General features: G+C 45.8%; 1 long non-coding RNA gene across 1 annotated transcript; it reads right to left on the reverse strand.

The window, feature by feature from the left end:
- Window positions 1-356: 356 nt before the first annotated feature.
- Window positions 357-3,802, reverse strand: LOC147581328 (uncharacterized). Its single transcript, XR_015251680.1, has 2 exons — window positions 3,075-3,802; window positions 357-2,525 (listed from the first exon to the last, which is right to left on the reverse strand). It is a non-coding gene; the product is annotated as an uncharacterized LOC147581328 (long non-coding RNA).
- Between the last annotated feature and the right edge of the window lie 22,250 nt (window positions 3,803-26,052).

Below are 26,052 nucleotides of genomic sequence, written 5' to 3' on the forward strand. Positions count from 1 at the left end.
GCTCCTGCTGGACCTGAATGGGTTTTTGAAAGCCCCCTAAGCTTGTTATGCCCTGGGCCTGGGCCTTCTCATCCGATTCAGCAGCAAGAAAAATGAATTTGCCAAAATTGGCAGTAAGTGTCCCTGGCACTGGTGCTTGCAAAGGCATCTGCAGGGAACTTCTGGAACTTGAGCCATTCAGGGACCACCATCAGAAGGTGCAGAGGCTTCTGGAGGGCACAGCCTATTGGGCTCCTCTGCAGGTCTCAGAGCCTCCGTGCTTCCCAAGGAGGAGAGCCATAACTTGGATGCCCCTTCCTGAACTCAGCCCACAAATCATCCTCTTCAACAGAAACCCAGTGCTTTTCCACCTTGGCTTGTGGTTTTGATCTAGCTAGAAGGTATCAGGAGTTTGCGTTCATTGTTTAAGGAAAGTTTCCAAGGTTGGTTGTCCTTTCATTCATGCACGTGAATACTATTTGGCCCATTTGGTTCTTGATCGTGTAAGAGAAGAGAATAAAGGGAACAAATGTCGAATATGCTTTTCTGATTAATGCCTTAAACTGTTCTGAAGCTGAGCCTCAATGAAATCGATGTTTACATTTTTTATTAAGCACCTGTTGAGCTGTGGGATCTAGTGTATTCTTGTCCAAATGAGAGAGCCTTTCAAATTAATTCTTCTTCCCGTGGTCTCCTCCACCTGCCCTGGAGATCTGTGTATGGCATTATATTCTGTTTTCCATGTTACCTGGAAAAAAACCACCTCTCAGATGTTCCCTTGAAATGAGTCCCCCTCCTTTCTGTCTTCTATGAATAAGTTACCACTGAAATATTAAATAAGCAGAAGCGCCGTTTTCTTTCAAATAAATGTCAAAGATGCTTACGGTTTTTTGTAACTCAGTAAATCTTCTGTCTAGTTGCCCATTGTACAGTCCTGACAATACAGCCAACATGGATTTTCAGATGAGTGGTTAGCACATTAATCCAGCCGTTGAAAATCATTGGGAGGCTGAAGATTAGATGGTTTCTGGAGCAACTGAATTTGCAGCTGCCACAAAACTAGATAAATGGCCTTAACTGGAATTATTTTTTAAATCTTACAAACACCAGGAATTACATACAGAATGGATTGGAAAGCAGATGAGCATTTGTGCAATCTGAAGACTTTTCTTCCAACGATCGTTGACTTTCTAAAAGATACTTGGTATTGCTGATGAAGACATGAATGAACAACTCTCTATTTGCCCTAGATATTTTGAGATGGATAGTTAAACCAAGAGACTATATGGCATCTCCAAGGAGACATGTTTTCTGGGTTTTACATGAATGGAGATGGTTTTAGCCTGTAGTTTAAAAAAAGAAAGAAAGAAAGAGATTGAAGCCTTGCTTACCATTTGCCCAGGGCATTCTGTGTTGGTATTTCACAAGAGCCAAACATTTTGGTGTGAAGGGGGAAGAAAAGGTACATTAAAACTCTTAGTGGATCCAAAGCCCTAAATCTGAACAATGGTAACACAATATAACACATAACATTGCATGTTTTCTGAGATAATTATGCTTATTTAAGTGCCTTTCATGTTTTAATCAATGTCTGCAGAATTGTTCTTGAAATGAATTAAGAAAGTATTTTCCTCCTTCAATAAAAACTGCTAATGGCATCAAATGTAAACCTCAGTCTTTATAAGATAGATATTGTCAAGGTCAACAAGGTATAGAGAAGAATCGGGTCAATTTGCATTCAGTGAGTTTGCACAATGTAGGCACTCATATGGAGAATAATGGGTTTTCTGATCACACGTGTCTAGATTAGTATCTACATTGTGATTCTCAACTTTTTTCAATTCACAAATGACTTCAGAGTAATGTAGAACTTCATATCTCCTAATGCACTTGTTCTGTGTTCCACCTTCTAACACATATACACACCAGCCTCCAGCCTTGCCAGATAAGAATTGTGTTTGGCTACTGGTAACAAATCCCCAAATGACAATGGCTTAGACAAAGAAATGTCTTTTTCTGTCATGCAAAGTAAGTCCAGAGGTAGGCAATCCAGGGTCTTGTAGTGGCTCCATAATGTCATCAATGCGCTGACTTCTGTCTCTCTTTCTGTTCTGCCGTTCTTAGCACTGGCTTTCATCGTCAGGGTCACTTCATGGTTACAAGATAGCTGCAACTCCAGCCATCAAAGCCATATTCCAGGAAGGAAAGAAAGAGAAAGGATGAGCCAAATGCATACATGATACTTAAGACAGCTCCCTTCAATGAGCTTTCCCAGAAATGTCAGCCTGATTTCTCCATGGCCAATGTTGAGTCACATGACCACCCCTAACTACAAAAGAGGCTGGGAACATGGTGTTTTAGCTGGGCACATTGTTACCCCAAATAATATTGGGCTTCTGTTAGTAAGAAAGGACAAAATGAGTATTTATTAGATAATGACAATAGATAACCTCACCTCCTCCTTGTTGAAAAAGAGACCCTCCAGCTTGAGCTCATCCATTCTCCCCTCCACCAGATAAGCTTTGTCTTCATCCACTTTTCTTTCCCTTTAAAGATAGTTCCTACTTGCTAAATAGACTTGACCCAGGCTCTTCCATGATCTCTAGAATCCATCCCCTTCTCTCTTGTATCTTCTATTTCTTTCTTTTCATTGGTTGCTTTTTCTAAGTCATCAAACTTTTCTTCTAACAAAAAAAAAAAAAAAAAATCCTCTTCCTTGTCCTTCATCCCCAGCGTTCCCTCATGGCACATTCATGAGATGGACCCTCCAAGGTCCAATGGCCAAATCCAATTCAACATCTCGGAAGTACCTGGTGTCATGGAGCTGCATCAGGAGCTGTGCTGGCCAAGAAGGCAAGCTGCGGTTGGAGGGCCCCTAAGGCTCCTTCTCACGCAAGCCCTCTGTGCGTTGCCACCATACTCCCACCCTGTGGCTCAGTGACATTGCTCTTGTTCCAGGTGACACCTCTTTGTACTCTGCTTCCTTCTCACACCCTGAAGTGAGGACACATGGCAAGACTTGGTCCTCTGCCCTTCTCTCTCCTTGCTCTCCTCCCCTCCAGAGACTTTTCCACTCCCACACCTTCTCCTCTTACCTCTGTGGTGGACTCCAACCTCTCTGTCTCCCATATCACCTCCCTTCCAAGTGCCAGCCCACATCAGAACCAGCTGCCTGGGGGGAGAAAGAGCTTCAAACAGGATTCTGGCTCTGGCCAGCCTAAAACTAGCTCTCTAACCCTTGGGCAGTGGGTGGAGCCTCTGAGCCTAGTTTCCTTACCTGTACATGAGTGGTCTTTGAGGTGGTGCCATGCTACTGTAAGTTTAGTGTCCCCTTAGATGTCCCGTCATCACCCCAAACTCAGAATGCCTAAAATGGAATTCCACGTCTTTTCCCCAAAACCAGTCCTTATTTTAGTTGCTGCTTCCCTAGTAGGGTCCTAGGCTGAAAATTCTGGAGTGGTCCTTGACTCTTGATTACCCTCCATATCTAGTCAGGTGTCCAGTCCCGTCTACTGTCGCTTTATAATATCCATCAAATCTGTCATTCTTTTCTACTTGATTGCTATCTCATTATTTTCCCCAGGATATTATGCTGTCTGCCAAGAGGTCCCTTCCAAATCTTTTCTATGCCCATCCATCCCATGTGACCCAGGCAAATTGATCATCTCCAACCATGATACGTACATATCAGATCCTGTCAAAGGCTTTTTCTTGCCCTATGCTGCTTGAGCCAACATCAAAGCCTCTATATTCTGGCCCCCATTGGGATTTCCATCCTTCTGTCCCTCTCTTCTTGTGCTTCCCTCTGGCCTCCTGGTCTCGTCTTCTGGGAGGACCCCATGCTCTTCCCACCTCCCGATCTGCAGTCTGCTCTTCCCGACTCTCCTCTGAGTCCCTCCTTGCTTTCAAGGCCTTGCTGAAGGACCAACACCTCCATGAGATCCCTGACAGCCTGAGGAACGCCCTTCCTCTGAATCCTTAAATTTGTCTGTCAGGTATGTTCTTAAGTTGAGGTATAATTCACATACCGTAAACGCACCCTTTTAAAATGTACAGTTCAGTGGCTTTGAGTATATTCACAAGACTGTACTGTCACTGCCACATCGATAACCTTTCCATCAAGCATTTGAGACTCTTTCCAGAGAGCCTGTTATTTTCATGTGAGTGTCCTCTCTCCCCATAAAACATGGGGACAGGCCAGGCGGGACAACTCACTCAGGCACTTGACAGTCAAATGCTCAGGAAGGCCAGAGGGTTCAGGTGAGGAGGATGCAGTGACAATAGTTCAATAAACAAAGACCCAAACTCCCTAAGGGAAACTCTTGCTGGGACCTAACCACTTCAGGGAAAGGCCAAGCCCCATCTCCCCTTTTACCCTCTTTTGTGTCCATTGTAAGGAAATGAGGTTGTTGAGATGCAAGGCCCTGTGCCAGGAGATCTGAGCTTGGCAATCCTGTTCTGATCCATGGAGAACATCCGGGCTCCCTCCCCAAGGCCACCTGAGGGGTCTCCTACATTTCTTACAGCATGTATGCTAATTTGGGATAAAATTTGGGTCATAAGTCAATCATCTCCTATAATTCCAGTAGAAAAAAAGTTAAATTTTTAAATATATAATTTGTAATCAATAGTAAGACAACTTAGATCATTTGGGGATTGCATGCTTTAAAAAATTACATTCAGGGCGCCCAGGTGGCTCAGTTGGTTAAGCATCTGACTCTTGATTTCAGCTCAGGTCATGATCTCACAGTTCATGAGATTGAGCCCCATGATAGGCTCCATGCTGGGTGTAGAGCCTGCTTAAGATTCTCTTTCTCTCCTTCTGCCCCTTCCCTACTCATGCTCACATGTGCACATACTCTCTCTCTCAAAAATAAATTCATTTAATAAAAATCTATTAACCGGTTCCATTAATAAGCATTTTTGGCAACATGACCGAGTTAGGCACTGAATAATGTGTATCACTTTCCATATCATAGAAAGCATACATTGTATACTCCTATATTATAATGCTTGTTTATTTCCAGGTAATAGATCTTTAGTAAAAGAGGCATTGAAATAAAACATAAAATAAATATTTATATGCCACTTTGCTAGAATCACATTTTTGCTTAGAAATAAACATGGGCAATTCAGTCAAATGAGTGACAAACAGTATTCTCCATTTGACAGAGCAAGAAACATTAAATGACTCTTACCAGGGTCACCCAGAAAATGAGGGCCAAGATATCATCTAAGCCTCTAACTCTCATCTATAAGAATTTGAATGCTAGAAGGGCAGACTAGCTCTCCTGAGTTCACTGCTGCCAGCACCTGGCACAGCACCGTGCACACCACGGGCTGATGCTAACATCAGTGCATGGGCTCTGAATAAGTGTTAATGGATTTGACGAGATGCCAAATGATAAAGGGGCTGTAGCTACCTTTCATATCACAAACAAGGCTAACTGTAATGAAGAACTGAGAAGTGAGCATATGGCATATAATTACATATGAAGGTATATAATTACATATGTTCCTACCTACCACTTTTCATATAGTAATATATTTTGTATACTTTATTTACTAACAGATTATATTCCGTCAGTTGGCTTGGAATTTGGAGTATATTTTCTCATGGAAACAAACATCTTCAATGGTATTGAGAACCTAGATCCATCCACAAAATAATCCATAACTTTCCTAAAATAATACTAATGACAGTCCTAGGATCTAAACACCCCAAACTTCTCTTAAGTTCTGAGTTCTGAGCCTGGTTCTCTAACCCTTGGAGACCTGGGACCCCTTGAGAGTGGACTCCCCACTTGCTGCTATTTCTACCTCACTTCCAAATAGCAAATCCATCTTAAGAGACACATGGAACTCCGATTTCGTTAAAATCTCTATGAGGAACAGACAAAAAACGGAAAGAAATCCTCAAATTCTCTATTTCCAGAGATTCAAAATAGGTAAATTCTCCTTTGCAATGCATTTAAGGTATCTCTTAAAAACAACCTTTTCCTTTTACTTTGGAGCCTTCAGGAATTTCAGCGGAGATGATTTTCTGGCAGAAATTCTAGATGATTCCACAGCTGAATCCACCTTTACCAAACACGGACGACTCACTTGGACTTGAGAATTTCTTTTTTTGTTAATATCCTAAATCAAAACATGCATTGTGCTTTGAGGCATGTCTAGCTGACATTGACCATCATGGTGAGAAAAAAAAACATTTTGTAAAGCCTTTTAAAAAAGTTTCCTTGACACAGTCAACACTCTGGACAGGTACAAAGGAGATGACACTATGCAAAGGTTGTTCCTTTTTTGAGAAATCTGGTCAGCAAACATCTGTTGGTGGCACCTGTGTTGTCTGATTGAAATCTAGCCTGAGTATTGAAATTTAATTTGTTAGGCCAGTCTGGAAGCTGCACTAGAAACGCAACTTCTTGGGATAGTGAGAACAGATGGATTCAGAGGCCACCGAGGATTAATCTAAACCCATTGTTCTCATGGAAATATCAGATAGGGCTCTCCATGTCCCTAAGTAATAGCTTCAGAGCAGCTGTGCTGAGGCCGTAGGAAGGCCCTATGAACTGATGCTCTGTTATCTTACTGAAATCTTAGAGTGCCTTGCCTTCCACAGTCATCTTCCCAAGATCTGGATAAAAATTAACTTTCTGCGATAAAATATAATCCAAGAGCATGATAGAAGGTAACTGAAAATGTGAATCTGAGGACCCTTTCAGGAAGCTCATAACCACCTGACATACACCTTTTACACTGGTTTGGAGCTCGCCATGTGCTCCCACCTCGCCACAAGGACACCCCTCTGCATCTGTCTTACGCAGCATACAAACTAGGGACCTCGTAGTGCAAACCCAGTCACCTCTGGAGGTGTCCACTTCCCTGTGACTTGGTACTTTGTCAGGACCAATTTTTGAGAATTCATGTGTGAACCTCTAGCTACTATAGCTGATCTACTTTTAAATTCTATATTATCAAAAGGAAGGGTCTGGCAAGCACCTCCTTATCGGTTCATCGTCAGGTGGGAGATCCCTGACTAGAATCCCTAAACTCTTTTCTCAGCATCCTTTACCTGCCAGGAGGGAGGCTGAGCCACTTAGAACCACATAGGAGACCAGTGCTTTTTCTAAGGAAGGAGCAGATATTTTTTCTTTTCTTTTCTTTTCTTTTTCTTTTTTTTTAAATTCTATCAGAGCTTTGATAGTTGTCTAATAGTTGACAGATGCTTTGCTGAGTTGTCTAATCATGAATCAGCCTGTCCTCAAGTTCTGAGTGAGCAGGACTTACACTTACAAGTTAGGTATATCTGTGCTCCATTCATTCCTAGAAGAACTTACAGCAAGACCAAAGATGACCCATAGGATGGAAATAAGGTGTTTTCCTCTCAGTTCTTCATGGTGCCAACCACCCTCCACTCGTTGAGTCCATGGCCCATCCAAGGGGTCCTGGCACAGCTCAGAAGAAAGAAGTCAGTTCTCATCCTGGAGCATCTACACAGACTTTTATGAGGCCATGCCAGAGACAGTGACTTGAAGAGAAAAGACCAAATGAGCTGAGTTTAAACAAAGATCTGGAAAGATATATACTGGCCTTTTTTTTTTTTCCACCACAGGGAGAAGAGTTGAGAATTCTGTGTGGACTGAGGGAAGACTGGAGCAGTGGAGGGCTCCCTCCATACCTCCTTGGTGGGGTCTCAGTGAGGGAAGTTTGCTGCCCTCCATGGCTTTGGGGGGAACCTGAGGGCAGAGAGGACTGGGGCCTCACTTCTTGGGTCAAGTCTAAGGAGACAGCATAAGGAAGTCAGGTCTAAGGAGTCTGAGAACCAGTATAAAAGTGGACAGTGGAAATCACAGCAGGTGACTAAAAGCAGAGAGACAGAGAGAGCCCATCCCCCTCACCCCAAGGCCCCAGATGGGCAGGAAGGAGCAGCTGGGAGTGTCCTGTGCCTGGAGTCAGGTGAGCACCTAGGCACAAATTAGGGTAAGGGTCCTCAAGACCCGTTACTTCCATCTGTTGGGGAAATTTCATAATAGACCGGTTTTTGTAAGAAGACAGCTGCCATATGTCACAAACTTCTCTGGGCAAACACAGATCTGTAATGTTTACAACATGAGCAGCAGCCTAGGGTGGCAGTGACCCTGCCTGTGGTCAGATGGGGTTGCCACGAGCAGATGCAGCCAGATGCCACGAGTCATGGCCCCTCTGCAGCTGATGTAGACGCCGAAGATGCCTTGAGAGGAGTCCCGTCTCCGCAGAGGCCACTGAGCAGAGACAGTGATCAAGAACCAGTGGCTTGTTCCCAAAGGACACTGACAAATGTTATGTCCAGAATTCGTGATCCCCAAAGACCACTAGGGAGCCGAGTCCGATGCAAAAGCAAAAGAGCCTTTATTCGAGCTAGCTCGAGCTCAATCCCCTACCTACACCAACGCAGCGGTGAGATACCGGGGAGAGAGAGAGATACCGGGGAGAGAGAGCGAGTTTCAAAAGGACAAAGGTTTTATTGGGGCCTAGGGACAGTTGGTGAGGTAATGGCTGTGGCCTCAGCCAATTGGCTGGGGAAAGGAGTCCTGTTAGGCAGGTCGCAGGTCGCCGGGCGTGTTTTGATCGGGAAGTTTGAATGGGTGAGCAGGAGGTTACTCAAGGGGAGGAGGCGTGGTCAAGGTGAAGGACACAGAACAAGATGGAGTCTGCCGGCGTAGGCCCGCCCTTTCAATAAACACCACACAGATTCTAAAGAAGCCCCCAGTTTGAGGGAAAGTGGGAATTCTAACATGACCAACAAGATCCCTGACTTAAACGGCGTTTCCCTGGACTAATTTGTTTTTAGCTGTGGAGGCACAGAGCTGGAAATTAAGTAGTTCTCAAAAATTAGCTTGTTTATAACCTGGTTTGTGACTATGACATTTATTCCTGTCACAAAGAGGTACTTGGTCCCTGGCCATGTGGAGTTTCTAGCTTAGTGGTATGAGGGGCCAACACAGGCATGAAATCAGCTCCCTGACTTTCTTCCCACCTCTGGCCTTATTCTAGCTACTATGGCCTACCGTAGCCTCTACTGCATGGGCACACATGGGCGCACGTGTGTGCATGCACACACACACACACACACACACACACACACACACACATATGGACTCTCCTTCTCACAGAGGCTTCTCCTCCTCGATCATATACCAGCCTTTCTTCCTCAGACATGCATGTGCCTCTCCTCCCTACACACACATACAGAGGTTTGTCCTCATACACAGGCCCCTCAGCTAACACCCTGGGAACTTCCTTCCCCAGGCATCACATGACTCTCTCAGCTCAAATCACTGCCTCTAAGACACCCACACCTTCCCTCAACCCCCAGCCCCTTCCCTTGCTTTTCGATTTTTTCATAGCAGTTTTTGCTTCCCAGCATCATATACAATATTGAAGTTGTTTATATTCTGTTTCTACAAATAGAACATGAATCCCATAACAAACAGGGACTCTGTCCTGCGCACCTATTGTATTCCCAGGGCCTGGAGTAATGCCTGGCACATAGTAGGGGCTCAATGTTTTTTGAATGGATGAAGAATCTTAATTTAGAGGAAACTCAACACTGCAGCAAGCAGGGGCATGCTCCCCAGAGCCTGTCCTTCAGAAGCTGCATTTGCTGTATTTGTCTTGCTGGCCTGGGCTCCGGATTCCGAAGGCCCATCAATGCATAATTTCCCTAATGACTCAGGCAAGTTTGAGAAATACCACTATCCTGCGTTTGCGGGGAAGATCTTACATTTTTCCCATTTATGGATTTTTAGGATGGTCTTCATAATTACTTGGGCTTAATGGTGTGCAAATGCTGCTAGTTTGAGTGCCTTAAAATTTTTTTTAAAAAAAAGGAAAAAGCAGAAAATAGGGAGTAAAAAGAAATGGTTGGCTCCCAATTTCTAAAGCAGGATGAAGCTTCACCATCATCATCGCCTCCCAATAAGTGAACTTTGTACGGACTGTCATGGTTATGCTGAGTGGACACTGCAGTTGTGGGGGACAGGGAGGGAGGCTGCTAACTTGATGGCCACCTGTCAGGGGCTCAAAAGCAGTGACAGCACATGTGGGTCCCCCCCACCCCTTTCCTGTTCCTCCTGACCTCTACCACCTGTTCATGGCCATTTCATGACTCTTTGACCCTCCACTGAAGTAGGAGTAAAGGAGAGGAGAATCAATAACCTGAAACCAGCTTTCTAGAATTCCTTTGTCAGCACAGGTGGCTTCAACTCTAAAGATAGAAGAGGGCAAGGGGCGCCTGGGTAGGATGAATCGCAAAATCAACAGAGGACACTCCCCAAATGTGTGTCCCATGAAGACTCACAGCTGCTACAACGTCCCATCAGATAGCCCCGGTCCTGGGTCTGGCCCTAGGCAGCACCAGCAAGCTCTCTTTCCCTTGGATGAGGCTCCCCCTGAATAGTGCCCGGTTCCAACCTAAAGACAGGGATGTTGGGATGTGATGCTTAAGTCCGTCCACATTTCTGGAGAGCTGGGAATGTTGCAGTATAAGCCTGCAGTCAGGAAAATCAGTTCAGGATTTCCTGGGTTGGGTCTGTTTTAGGCTCACTCTCCGGAGTTGGTTTCCTTTGCAGAGCAAAAGCTTATTTAGGCTTGTACACATCCAACTGCCTGAGTTAGGAGGACTTCAAGGGATTTTAAGAGGAAACATGTTTGAAAAAAAATAAATAAAACATTCTACTGCTGCCAGCGGAAGTAACTAAGGCCTGAGGCTTCTCACCCTTTGTGTGTGATTACCTCTGAAGACTGTGAGGAAATAGGGGCCTTCCTGCCCCTTGGCAATGCAGGCCTACTGACAACAACTTGTCAAGAACCTTTGTAGTTACCCCAATACATCCATTTCTACCAACGACTGGATTTTCCTCTTCCCTAGTGAGTAGAGGCCCTACTAGGGCAACGGGCCTTCCCCACCAGGTCCCATGGAAGACCCCACCTCTCAGAGGCTGCACAGTGACAAACTACTACCCAGGGTGCCCAAGCACTGGTCTCCTGGCCCTGCACTCACCCCCATGCAGCGAATGTTAAGGACACTCATTGTGTGTGCCTTCACCTGCCAATTCAGTATCTGTAACTTTAAAAGAAGATAAAGTGGCTGTGTGGAGTAGCAGAAGAATTGTCATGGAGAAACTAGGCCTTCAAAAGGTGAACGATGATTTTAGCAAATTTCTCTGGTTGACCTTCCCTCTCCAAGGCTCTGCAGAACACAACTCCAGGGATGGAAAAGGAGCCAAAAGCCCCATTTCCCCTGGAATTCACAATTCCTCTGTCCAGCTAATCGGCACAGTTACAGCAAGGGAAGTACATTAGTCAGTGACAGAGGCCCAAGTCAAAGTAGCTTAAGCAAAACAAGGATTCATTGCTTCACAGGGATAACCCAGCATCAGACCGGCTTGATCCGAGGGCTCAGTTCATGCGTTAAGGACTTGATTTTTCAACCTCTCTCTCTCCATCTCTCAGCTCTATTGCCTCCAGATTGATGTCACACTCAGAATCAGCCCTCAGAGTGACAAAACAGTCACTGAGGGCTGCAGGTTTAGGTCCTCCCAGGTCAGCGGCCCCGTGAAGGAGAGTAGGAGGGCTCCCTCCTCCACATCTACCGAGTCCTGGGACACCACGTCCTGAGGTCTATGCAGGCCATGCTCAGTCCTGAACCAGTCACAGGAGCGAGAGGACTCTGGTGACCTGCTAAGCTGGAGCTGTGTACCCACCCCTTCCACGGGCATAGAGGCGCCCCCCCTTCAAGCGACAGGGACCAGGAGTAGGGCGGAATGGCTCACCGCATGGAAATCAGGGCAGGCTGACTGCAGAGAGGACAAAGCAGTGACAGTCCCCGCATTTCCCCTGCATAAGCTGCCACTGGACAATACCAGTGGGTAGAAAAAATCAGGAACACCAAAGCTCAGCCAACCTAAAAGGGTCTGGCAGAGACTAACTCTGGACTCAAACAAGGAACGGGAGCCTGCAGAGCAGTTGCGCAGCCCAAACCTGGAGCCGGGCATCGTCCTGCGTGCCTCCCTCATCCTCCCAGGTTGTCAGCCACTTAGTTCTTCCAACTTCAAAAATAATTGCCATCTGTCCTCCCTTTTCCATCCCCCCCACCACCACTGCCGAAGTCAACAGTCACCACTTGAATCTATTTCTTAGGGCTGCTAAGTGCCACAAATTTAGCAGCCTAACACCACAAAAATTTATTCTCTCTGTTCTAGAGATTGGAAGCCCAAAATCAGGGTGTCGGCAGGGCCATGATCCCTCTGGGATGCTGGGCAGAGCCCTGCCTTGCCCTTCCCAGCTTCTGGGGATGGTGGCAATGTTTGGCGCTCCTTGGTCCACAAGTGTGTCACTCTAGTCCCTGCGTCTGTCGTCTCGTGGACTTCTCCCTGTGTGTCTGTGTCTTCACATGGTGTTTTCCTCTTCTTACAAGGACACCAGTCAGATAGGATTAGGGCCCATCCCAATGGCCTCATCCTTTTGATTATATCTACAAAGACCCCACTTCCAAATAAGGTCACATTCACAGGTATCATAGGTTAGGACTTAACATAACTTTTCGGGGGGCACAATTCAATCCACAATATCACCTCTTGCCTAAACCATGGATGGCAACCTCCTAAAGGTCCCTTCCAATCTTAATCTGATTCTTTCCAATCCAGTCTCCAAACTACAGCCTGAGTGGCTTTCCTAGAATACAAATCTGACCATGTCCCTCCCTTCTTCAACCCTCCACTGGCTCCCCAGATGGTCCACAGGGCAAATTCCAAGATCCATGACATATGTGGAGGCTCGTCTGCAAACACTCTCTCGCCTCTGTTCACATGTTCAGTTCCCTGGAGTCAGGAGGCAGAGCTCACCCCCTAGGGCCACACAGGGAAGCACCAGGGTCTTTCAGGAGTGCAAAGATGGGGAGGAAAATACAGACGAGACCCTTCATTGTGGTCTCTGAGAGAAGGAATGGGTGAGGCAGGGTAGGCAGGCTTGGCATTGGCAAGTTTGAATAATTTCAGTGGGCTCTGGATATAAAGGCTCTTCCTAGTGACTGGCACCTGGGTCTGGGTCTAGGTCTGGCACCTGGGATAGGACAGGTGGAAAGTGGCCCAAGTATGACAGCCAGATAGAGAAGGTGGTTGGGGCTTGGGCACTAGACTGGTTAGTTTGCATATAAAAGGCACATTTCTGGGAAAGCTGTTTACTCTCTCTGGGAGTGACTTAGCCCTGGGAGGGGCAATCCCTCAGGGTCAGCAAGAATCAGACGTCAAAGCATCAGAAAGCCTGATTAATACCAAGCTGCATACTTCCTGTGTCGTGTGAGCCTGTTGGCAAGAGCCCTCTGTCTGTTTGTTCTGAGCTGTGTTTACATCAGAAGCTGTGATATGAAGTGATACAGGCACCCAGGACAGAGCCTTTCCTGAGGCCATTAAATGTGCCAGATCGGGTTAATCAAGATGCCCCACTGGAGGACTCCATCCCGCCCTGCGCATAAACGACAATGCAGCCAGGTGTCATTGAAGACATTCCAAGCCCCCTGTGTGGACTGGAGTTAGCACCTGGAAGTGTGGGGAGCTGTGTCCTCACCAGGCGTTGAGTCCACCTGCACAATGGCAGGTGTGGGGCATGTGTTCGAGGCTTCCACAGGTTCTTTATATGCCTTGGGTTTAGTGAGCCAGAACAGTGTAGCCAAAGAATAGTATATATTTAAGTCATGTGTAATCATTAAAGAGCAAGCAGGCTCTCAATCCAAAAATACAATATTTCTGTAAAATTCTTCGGGGGGGAAATACACCACAATCTGTGCAGCAGTGTCAGCCAGGGGTCCTCACCTTTTCACCCACTGGCATTCCTTTTCCTGATTTCCCCTCCATGGAGCCTGTGGAGTCCGATGAGATAATCATTATTTTATGCTCCCATTTTCTTATAAATCAGGAACATGCATATCTATTGATCTTAGCTACTGGTCATCTAGAGATAAGCCATGTTTCCATGGTGAGTTTTAACTCTAGCCAAAAGCAAAGGAACATGATGTGCTGGTTAACCTGTGTGGCATCACTGTGAGCAAGTGGGTGACATCCCATACACTTTGTGATATACTGAAAATAATCCACGAACTCCCATGGACTTAAGGATGCCCTGGAGTCAGGAAATATGTGCTCAGGAACCACTGGACTACAGCTGGAAGGATCCAGAGCAACTGGAAGGATCCAGGTGTCCCTAACTGATGAAAAATACCAGTGCCAGCTCCTTCAGAGTAAGGATAACCTCATAAGGACAATAATATTCTTATGTGTTCAACCCACTGTGGTATTTTCTAGGCATTACTTCAGCTAATTACCATATCTGTCTTATGAAATAGGCTCGGGCGCCTGGGTGACTCAGTCAGTTAAGCGTCTGACTTTGGCTCAGGTCATGATCTCATGGTCTGTTGAGTTCGAGCCCCGCATCAGGCTCTGCTGACGGCTCAGAGCCTGGAGTCTGCTTCAGATTCTATGTCTCCCTCTCTCTCTGCCCCTCCCCTGCTCATGCTCTGGCTTTCTCTGGCTCTCAAAAATGAATAAACTTAAAAAAAAGAAAGAAAGAAATAGGTTCAATGAAGTACAATAAAACCCAAGGTCCCTGCCAATTGGGAAGCCAGGGTGAATTTTAGATCCCCCAACCTCAGAGCCTGTGCTCTAAGCTCTGCATTATGTTGGAATGTGGGCTTTGAGGATCTCTAAAGAAAACTGTGTTCATCTGCTTGGGCTGCCATGACAAAATGCCACAGGCTGGGTGAGCCTGAACAGACATTTAATTTTTCACAGTTCTGGAGGCTGAAAGTCTTAAGATCAAGGTGCTAATCAGCATTGGTTTCTGGTGAGAACTCTCCTCCTGGCTTATAGACGCTTCTCGCTGTATGCTCACATGGCCTCTTCTCTGTGAGTGGGAGGGCAGAGAGAGAGATTGGGGAGAGAGAGAGAGTGAGGGAGAGAGAGTCAGAGACAGAAACAGAGAGAGAGAACTCTCAGGTATTTCTTAGGGCCCTACCTTTATGACCTCATTTAACCTTAATGAACTCTCTAAAGGCCTTATCTCCAAATACAGTCATTTTGGGGGTTAGGGCTTCAACATATGAATTTGGGAACACAGTTAAGTCCATAGCAAAAATTGCTGCACTTTTTTGTGGATTCACTAAAGAGCCACCACCTGGGGTATCCAGACTCTATGCATTCCCTCTGTGTGGAATCAGACTCACCTGAGAGGTCTGGGCACCTGGGGCCCAGGCTCATCAATATGGAAAGGTGATTTTCTAATCACCATTCAGATTATTCTGGCTTTCCAGAAACAAACATGAACTTGCAAGCAGGAAAGACTTCTCCATTGAGGAGGCTGAACAAACGTAAAGACAGTGGGTGTTGGATTCCAGCAGCTCTGAATTCAAGTGCCAGTTCAGTTGCCTATAAGTTGAGTGACCTCAGGGAAGTCACTCAGTCTTGCTGAGTGTCAATTTTTCCATCTTCAGAATGTCACCGCCAGCCCTTACCAACCCTCACAGGGTTGTTGTGCCAGAGTGGAGAGGAGACAGCTTGTGTCATGTGCCTGACCCATAATAAAAAGTCAGAAACCATCAGGCGTATGCTAAATTGTCAGTTGCACTACTGGCCCCCGATTTGAAGATCTAGAAGGAAGTCTTCTCACACTTGGCTGTGTGCTTCAATAAACCCTAACAGCTTCTCTGGGTCCCTCTCCTTAGGGTCACCAAGGCATTGCTGTAAATGCAACATCTACCCATTTTGTGAGCCTTTCGTTGTCAACATTTAATTAAATCAGAGTGACATTTGTCCCCCAGGACTATCAGGTGTTGGGTAGAGGTAGCACCTCCTGGGAGTTGGTCTAAACTGGGGTCCTGATCTGGCCAGACTGATTCAAGAGACTGTACTGTCACCAGGGCAGCAGCAGAACATCTGAGCTGAATAACTTGTCCTCTCACTGTCCTGAGTGGTTTGCAACTGGCTGTTTCCATCTCTGGGATTTTGCTTCATCGCTATGAAACAGTGCTGGGCCCCTTGGTCCTTGCAGCTATGGCGTCCTTGTGTGGCTCAAGACACTGTCCCCCACCTCCTGGGACCTAGAACTGGCTGGGGCGCTGGCCAAATGACAAAGTCCAGCTTCTCTACCTTCTCACATCCCTGGTCAGACTCCAGTGAAGAGCAGGAGGGAGATGGGCTGGCAGGCAAGGGTGGACTCTTGCACTGTGGGAGGTGGTACTGCCACTTACGGACTAACCAGCCTCTGATGGACTCTGAGCTCTACCTCTTACTAAATGTGTGCCCCTTGGTGAACTACCCTGTGTCTATAGGCCTCAGTTTTCTCTGTCTGTAAAGTGGGCACCATTCCATATCCTCTGCAGTATCACTTAAGGAGTAGAGATGGTCCATGCAGAACTATGGATAATATGTAGCTCTTCATAAGTAGTAGCTATTATTATCTCTGTCATTGTGATTTTACAGTTCTTAGGGAAATAGGCTATCAGATGGGAAGAGAACTAAAGCCCAGTACCTGGGGATGCTCTAGGGTTTCAGGCTGGATAGGAGGACAAGGCCTGAGCACTCTCAGGATGGTGGGCTTCTCTCAACTGGCATCTCCTAGCACATAATGATGGGGTCCTCTCCAACAAAGCATTCCCCTTCCTGAAATTCCTGGTCATGGACACAGAATAGGCCAGCCAGGCAAACACATTGGTTGGGCAGGATTTTCCCTTTGCAGTTAGTGTGTTTCCTTTGGTAAGATGGGACTTTCCAGCATCCGAATCTCCCTTTGCTGGTTCCTCCAGTGGAGAGCAAGCAGTTATGCATGAATAACTAGGGGAAGAAGGAGGTGTAGAAAAGAGTGTTTCTCTTAGACATTCCTTCCACTTCTTCTGGATTCCATGCTGTTTCCTGAGCTCCTACAGATTTTAAAGACTCCAAAAGAACCTCTGAGATGCTGAGACTAGGTTATCAGCTACTGCAGGGGCTGCCCATACCATGACGACCAGAAATAGGTTGTCTGGTGGCCACTTCCTGCTCATGGATGGAGAGGGAAAGAAAAACAAAGCAAGTATGAGGCATGGTGAGAAATCTACTCAAAAATGGTTCACCCCAAAACATTGCCCTACCAGAGGAGCCTCTAACTAGATAGTGCACCCTACTTGGCTTGGCCTAGATTGATGAACCGATCACCAACTAGCAGCATGGGTTTCCATGATTGGTTCGGTTCACTGGAATCCTCCTCTGAGACCTGGATTGTGTTAGGAGCAGGAAGGGAGCATATGTGGCTGTTGAGCAGGCGACTGACAGTGTCTGCTACCCAATCACAGAAACTGCCTTAACACTGGAGAGCCACCTTGTGCTGAGCAGGAGCTTGTCTTAATTGGAAGAGACCCTTTGTGCAGGGCTAGTCTGTACCAGGAAGAAGTACAAGTCCAGGTAATTTACACCTGTGGAAGGGAATGCAATGTCAGGGTCAGGGAGTGGTCTGGCAGTCTGTTGGGATTGAACCCAGTCCCATCACCCACAGCTGCTGTGGCACACAAAAATATCTGCTCTACTGGGAGGGACAGGGAAAGGGTCATGCCCTGGACCCGTCCACCTCTTCCTGTCCTCCATTCACCCTTCCCCTCACCTCTGCTTGCTTACAAAAGTTCAGCCCTGAAAGAGAAATTCTGCCTGCCAGAGGCTCCACCAAATCATCCTCAATCTGGAAAAGGTGCCAGAGGACAGAGGTGTCCCCTCAAGGGCACCCTAAACAATCATCATCCCAAATGACAACAGATGTCTGCTTCCTGCCTGAATGCACTTTGTTTTGTCCAGAACTGCAGTACCTCATTGACCTGTGTATTATCCTTGGACTTACAGTGGCCTAATTCATTGGGAATGTACAACTTGAGAAAACAATTTTGTCAATTCATCTCTCTAAAACAGTTTTCTAGGTCAACCACTATGTGAGAAGCAGCTGATGGTTGATGTTTTAAGAGATAATAGGTTATTCTCTACCCCAAGGTAGTGGACAGTGTCTCATACATCCAGGCTCACACGATAGTCTGACCTTTAGGATGGCAACTAAAATTCATCCCTTATGTCTACACTGATAGGCTGTTGGTGACTATCCAGAGTATTGGGTTGAGAACAGCTCAGGCTGCACTAGAAAGAGTACTGTATGCCATTCACAATGTCTGCCATGAGCAAAGCACAGGAATGATGGCAATACCATGAACTTGATATGCCTAGTCTAACCTTCCACCCTTCAAGAGGCATCCACTATATATTCCAAGATAAAGAAAAAGGTGCTTATATGCCAGCTGGATAGAGACTTCCACAGAAACAAACCTTTGCCCAGGTTGAAGAAACCGTGGCAACAAACAAATGTTCTCTCCTCCTTATGCTATTCTCATGCCCAATGTCTGAGTCAAGAATTTTTTTTTTTAACTAAGCTTTTTCTAAGCCCTAGGGGACTATTGGAATAAAGAAGCAAACCTGATCTGTATCTGTTTTTATTATTCTCTGTTTGTAAAGATTATAGACTAAATGATCTATAAAAAGTGGTGGGGGAGGGGAACAAAATCTAAGAAATAGGGGTCCTGGCTTAGTTTGGTCAGTTCTTTTGTATTCTTGCCATGTGACTCATCCATGAGAAAAACTCAAACTACATTAAATTTATGAGTAACTTGATGGTGTGTGACCAAGGAATGAAGAAATCTTGCAACAAAGTTTTGTTTTCCAGGCCCGAGTTCCCCCAACAGTGAGTTAGGACAAGTCTCATGACCAAACTGGCAGGCCCTGGAATCCCGACTGGCCTGGGCCAGGCCCTGCAAGGAGAATCCTGGGCTCTGAGCAGCAAGGGTGGGCCTCTGTTATTTCAGCCTGGAAAACATCTCCACCCCACCCAGGGAGAGCCAGCCATTCCTGAAGGAGGAGACGGGGATGCTGGCAACCCATCCCTGCCCAAAGCTTTACTGAAACCAGAGCTGGGTGGACCCTACCAACCACCTGAAATATCTCCTAGAATTCTGTGTTTGGCGATTTAATGAAGCAGCGACATTCTTTTGTGGTTTCTGTCCTGCTTTTGGATAGAAAGGAAGGAAGGGAAGGGAAAAAGCCAACATGATGCCTGTCATGTTTCAAGTAACCACTATCAGTCAAGAACTCCCTTAAGTCCTTTGTAACATATTCCATTATAATCACAAGGTTCATTGGATGAATGAGAACCCTGCAGAGGCCTCTGTTGTTTGTCTGAGGTCCCACAACTGGAGCAGCAGAACTGGGTTCACAGAAAGGCAGCCACATGCTCTCCACCACATTCAGAAGTAAGCTCTGAGTCTCTGATGGCCTACAAGTGGACAAATTGTCAAGGCCTTATAACAAGAAAGAAGGAAAGCTTTTAACTTGGAGGATATTACTTCAAAAATGTTCAAGCTTATGTGTTTGCTGGAGGGTTTTTCCCCCCTGATGCATTACATTCTAAATTCAATGCCCTAGAAGATATTGAATAGACAGGACAAAATCCATTAGGCTTGTTGATTTATAGCTTTTCAGCATTTAGAAGGAGCAGCTTTCAATGTGAAATTGATTGCATGCTGCAGCCCATTTTAGAAATTTGTCTCCTTTTGCTAGTAAGTGATTTATGCCATGTTCCCATTATTGCCTCTTTTTGGAAGGAGGAAAAAATACCAACACAAAGAAAATTCGGTGTCCAGTATCTTTGTGAATCCTGCTCAACACTCCCATGGCCCATCTCTGCATTTTGTTGACTGAAGAGTAAATAGCTGGGCCTCTGGTGCACAGTCAAACAGAGCTGTAGCAGGGGTCCATCCACCAATGCACACTTTCTGGTGTCAATGAGAGGAGAGCGGTGGAGATTAAGGAGGAGTTAGCTAGGGTTACTCTTGATCCTCTTCCACACCTCTCCCACCCCCTGCCGGTTCTCCGTGGTCACTCCATCCTTGCATTGTCCTATTTACTGCCCAGTGCTCTCTAGATGGGGAGTATCCAGAAGGCCACAGGTTTATAATGAACAGCCTTGTGTCTCCAGCCCCTAGCACAGGGCCTTGCACACAGTAGGTGCTCCACACATGTTTAGTTGAAACAACAGTTCACACCCAAGTGGCTGAGGCTGAGAGGGCCTGTTGAAGGATGGAGCCATATGCCATAGCATATGTATGAGACGCCTCTTGAGTTTGTCACGGGCCTCTTTGAACTGCAATCCTAGGTTTCTCTGTGTATTCTAAAATACATGGCATGGAAATATACAAAATACTTTGCCAAAATAAAGAAACTCTACATCTATGAGTTTAGAAGGCCTGGATTAAAAACTAAAAGCTAGATCAGTTTAGCATAACTCATACTAGGCTTGTATGGCTCACTGCTTTATTGAACAAACTTAACTTAGTATTAAATGCTACACAAATATGAAATAGCTTTATTTTCTCATTCATTTCCAGTCCTTTAGTGATCTTATTCTGAGCCCTTATTTCTTTGATGACACAAAATTATTAAAAAAAAACACAAGTCTTGTCCAATCTATGTTAATCCACTTCTGTTTCATATCCCCACCTCCTCCCAGCAGTGATGAGGTCCTCACTTCAGAAATTTGACATGAGGAGGGGCAATGTTGGCTCCCTCCACCCTCTCCACCTTGCTCCTTCCTCCACAGTGCTGTGCAGAGGAGGAGGAGGAAGGGAAGTCCAAAGTCTTTGCCCAGTGGTGCCATTCTGCTTCTCCCTTGGCTGTTGGTACAGCTGACTTGCAGGTGCTTTCTCTCTGAGGTCCTGCCTGAGCCTCCTCACCTACAGCTCCTCTGGCTTGGCCCACTCAGACCCGCCCCCAGGCCCCGCCCCCAAGGTTCAACCCACAGCCTCCTGCTTCTGGGGCAATGGTAAAGGGCTCAAGTATGGCTACCTCCTAGGTGTCCCTTGACCCACCAGAAACAGTCACCTCTTGGCAAGAGACCAGTGACTCTACCACTGACCTCTCCTCTGGCCATTCATTTCAAGTAGCCACAGCGGGAATGATAATATAACAAGATTCTCCAGAGTGGCTCCAGAATCAAGAGAAAAACATTGCCTCCAGTCTTTTCCAAACTCAGGGTGAAATTGTCTACTTCTTTCATAACAATTATGAGCTTAGCTGTTACATTAATGGAGGAGAGCCAAAAGTCAGGATATACAAAATAGTGGTCCATCACACTTTATTTTAGAAAGAAGACACGGAGTCAAAGACAAAGGCAAACACACTTAGATGCTGAGACAAACTTAACTCAGGTTCATCTCTTCCTGACTCAGCCTCCATGTCTCCTGAGCCTGAACGGAGGTAACTCAGCTTAGAAAATAACTCATTAAAGATAATGTGAAAGCAGAGTCATGAATTTAGCTTCCAAAATGCATGTGAAAGAGTCAATACTTCCGTCTCCCGGTTCTTGGATGTTCTTGAATATTCTTGAATAAGCCTGGACAAAGATTAGCTGATGAAATATAAGTCATAAGGGATTTTGCTCTCCTTTAAAGATAGATAGAGGTCTCCCCTTCCAAACTGCTACAACACGTGTAAGGGTCATCTGGCTGCGGCACGTGTCACCATGCTGATCACAGGGCTGATTCTACTGATCTGGCTGGTTAGGCAGGTGTTTCTTCCTCTATTGCTGTTCTGTGTGTGTGCCTCTGAAGCTGAGCACTCTGTTGAAGAAGACAACCTTTCCTGAAAGAGAAGGACTGTTCTGTCCAGGGTATATGCTAGAACCTCCAAATAAGCTCCTCAAAATTCCTCACCTATGTTGTATGGCTTTGCTGATTACATCTAGAATCTGTCCTCCCTTTTGCTTTCTTAAGGGAATTCAAATTTTCATTTGAGTAGCCTCCCCTACCTCATGTAGCCCATGGACTTAGGGAGGGGCGGACTCCCAAATTGGGAGGGCCCTGATTAGTCTAAGACAGAGAATGGGGATAACTGTATCTCACACCTCACAGTGGTGGGGTCAGACACAGGAAATGGCATTCAGACAATCCCAGCATTTGACCCATGACCCAGTTTGGGCTAATGAGACCCAAGCAGAGATTTGCTGGAAGAGACCGTCTCTCCTTCTGGATGGTGTATTGTGTGGCTACAAGCTCTGAGACAACTGAGACAGTGCTGTCACCAGGACAGACCCCAGGCTGAGGATGATGCTGACACTCTGTGGGGCAGAGAACCCAAGATTATGAAGACACCATGGAGCCAGGTAACCAGCCACCCTGAAGCCGCCCTACTTCTGGCCTCTCCTTACTGGCAAGCCAATCTGTTTGGTGTTCTGTAACAGCATTTTAAAACATTCTAACAAGACCAGTCACATAATTCATTGTCCAAACCCAGACACTTTTGCGAGTGAAACGGGTCCTCCTAATAATCCTACCAGGACTGCACGTATAAACTGGGACTGCTCCAGCAAATCAGAATGTGGGGTCACTCTAATCATAACTGATAGAAACCATAGCGTTATCTAAATGAATCACCAAGCTTGAAGAAAAAGCAAAATCAGAGTCATTTAAAGGAATAAAGCAACCTGACTCAGGTCCAGCTCTAATTCCATCTCCAAACTGTAGCCAAAGCGATCTTTTCAAAACCCAGATCTGATCATGTCCTCCCCTGCCTACAACACTACAGCAGCTTCCCATTTCTCTTGGGATGCAGCCTAAGAGCCTCTGTAGGGCCTCCCTCCTCTCCAGCCTCCCCTGGTGGGAGCTTTGCATGCACTCGGCAAGGAAGGCCCTTCCCTGTCACTTACCCACCTGCTCCAGAGCCTCACCCCTACGGCAGTCTGCCCATCACCCCTCCAACCTCCACCCCAACCTGGAGCCTTTGTTGTAGAACCTGTCAACCCCATTCCTGCCCTACCTAGCACCTCTTTGGCTCTTCATTGTGGGTACAAGCGAACAGGGATGTATCTGCTCTTTCTGTTTGTGGTGTGAGCCCCATGCAAAATGCCTGGCCACACAGAGATCCTCAAAACACATGTGTTGATAGAATGAACAAGTCCTAGCAATGCAAAGATTAAGGCACAGCAGAAATCCTGGAGGGTCCATCTTCAGAGTTCAAAGTTGTCCTTGCGCCATTCGGTGGAGCCCAGAAGGACAGACCAGCTCTTCCTAATGATGCCTTTGACTGCGGCTACTGAGGCTTGTGACCCTCTCCTGTGAAGCCAGTGCCTTCGAGCACACTGTTGCCGAGCCTCTCCTATGACGGGAGTAGGGGGCTGGAAGAAGCTCTTTATAACCCTTGAATCTGATGCAGCCGCTCCAAGCTCAAGAGGTAAAGCATTGTGGTGTTTTCTTCCTAAACCCTAAGCTGCAAACAGGTAATTTTTTTCTTAACTGTTCAGTTATCTAAAGGTCAAATCTATTTCTCCAATAATTACCTCCCTTTTCTGGCTGGCATAAGTGAAGGTACAAAATCATTCTTTTCTTATTTCAGCCAGAAAATGAGCTCCCTAACACAATTCCTCTAGGGATAGTGTATATATATGTGTGTGTGTGTGCTCTGGACAAAAGAGGAGAGGAAAATCCTTTTAAGTCTTGCCTGGGTCTGTGTTCACGCACCATCTTAAATCTGTATTCCGGTAGCAACAGTAATCACACCCCCTGTGGTTACTTACCTGTGTTGAAAATTCACTTTTCTTTCCTTGTTCTCAACTCCCACCCATACTGCCAGCCACTCTTGCAGCCTTTTTCTGCTCTCCTACACAGCAATTTTAGGCAAAGATTTTCTTTGTCCCTTTAGTTGTCTTGGGAGGTAGGCAGGGAGTGAATGAACAGAAGCTCAGAGAAGGTACGAGACGGGTCATCCTGCAAGGGAACACTTTCCATGTTTTTTAAGTCTATCTGTCATTTACAACATTGCTGCAAAGACAGTGTTCAAGGTACTAGCTTAATGCCCCTCATGAAGAGTCACCAAATATCTCTCGTAAAATTCAGTTCCTGGAAAATATCCATCTCTCTAGAACTCGCCTCTAATCAGGCAACGTGAACTGTACAATCTGTCACACCACCTTTATGTCCTGAATTAGTAACTTCTAGAATGAGCACTAAATTTATCCATCTCACCCTTAGCCCCTGGCTTCAGAGCTCCTCTGATCTCTATTTCCACTGCCCTACTTAGTACATGCTTTCATATTTTAAGCTACCTCAAAACTCTTTTAAAGGTAGACAGGGCATAAATGATAACAATTATTTTTATTAAAAGTTTCTTTAATCTTATGAAACCACATTCTCTTAAAAGAGTAGTTCAGAATCACATTAAAAAAAATAATAATCCCCATGGGGTGCCTGGGTGGCTCAGTCGGTTAAGCATCTGACTTCAGCTCAGGTTGTGATCTCATACTCCATGAGTTCGAGCCCCACATCAGGCTCTGTGCTGAGAGCTCAGAGACCGGAGTCTGCTTTGGATTCTGTGTCTCCCTCTCTCTCTGCCTGTCCCCTGCTCATGCTCTGTCTCTCTCTTTCTCAAAAATAAATAAAACATTTTTTAAAATTTATTAAAAAAAATAATCCCTGAGAAAACTAAACTCTCACTGAGAACTAATAACTTCAGGTCTGTTATGCAGCAAACTCCGTTTCCTGTCATTTAATTTCTTCAGACTCTGGATTTGTGCCTCCTGTGCCAGATCTATCATTCAGCCTCAGCCCTCGGAGGTTTCTTCCAGGCACCAAGAAAACCAGCTTCCCAGAGGCTGCTGAGAGCCTGGCACGTTTGAATGAATATTTTATACAAAACCTCTGAATATCCTCCAAAATCTGAGCCGAGGACTCAGAGGAAAAAGGAGATTTCATTCCCAGTACAACCCAATAACAAGGGTATCTGTAGCCCTGGGGAGGTTCAAGCCACATCGGGGACAGGTGCCTGTTTGACATCCACTCTCGGGGACAGGGTCAAGGCCTCCTACCTCCTGACCAGGGCCCCCCGGGTGAGGCCTTCCACTATGCTGAATCATCCCAGTGGGTTGGAGATGCTACACTCATTATGTTCTATCAATTCTCAGCAGTATTGCCTCGAATTTGTAAAGTAGTGATTAGATAATCATGCCACGGGGACAAAAGAAGATGGAGCACATTCAATCAGAGCTTGTTATAATCAAAACGTGACACTAATGACACAGGACTGTGATGTGTAATCATTACTATGCATCTAGTCCTACTGAACTGTAATCCTCAAGAAGACTGGACTCATCTTTTCATATCCACAGTGACAGGGCACCTGCAGACAGTGCACTCTCAGTATGTGTTTGCTAGAAAAGCGGTCACGGTAATAAGCAGAAATAATCATCAGTTCTCATACATTACTGCCGTTGGTGTTGCTTTTCCATACTAAAGCCAAGCTTCTAGTTTGTATCTTTCTTTTCCTATTTTCATCTCTATAGATGGTCCCACCGTTGATAAGGTTTCCCAACAATGAATACAGGCTCATTCTACACAGACATTGACCCAAGCACATACACACACTGACTCAGTAAGAGATAAGCGTCTTGGACACATTTCCCCAGTATTCAGGATCCCATGTCATCCCATATCTTCCCTTCTAAGTGGCCTGAGTTGACACTCCCCAAACTTCAGCACAGTCGTTTTAAGCACAGACTCTGGAACCAGATTGCTGGGGTTAAATCCATTCTCCTTCATTTACTCGCTGTGTGATGTTGGGCAAGTGATTTAACCCACCTGTTACTATCTTCTTATCTGTAAAATGAGGACATAATCCTATAACTTACTTGTCGTGGTTTGCAAATGTGGTCACAAATTCTTCTCCCCATACCTACGTGCTTGGGCACTACCCACCCCCACCAACTCTGGGCTTGGTCATGAGCCTTACTTTGACCAATAGGGTAATAGCAATAAGAAGCAAGCAAGAGACTTGAAAAGTACTCTGTCACTGGGGCTTGCTTTTTTGCTGCCTTGGAACAATGAGGCCACCATATAGAAAGCCCAGGATAGTCTACTAGAGGATCAGAAACCACATGGAGAGAAGCCCCAGGCATCTTAGCCATTCTACCAAGGTCATCATAAACCAGCCA

This window comes from Puma concolor, chromosome B2 (assembly GCF_028749965.1).
Source record: "Puma concolor isolate L17-30 chromosome B2, mPumCon1.1.hap2, whole genome shotgun sequence".
NCBI classification, from domain to species: domain Eukaryota; kingdom Metazoa; phylum Chordata; class Mammalia; order Carnivora; family Felidae; genus Puma; species Puma concolor.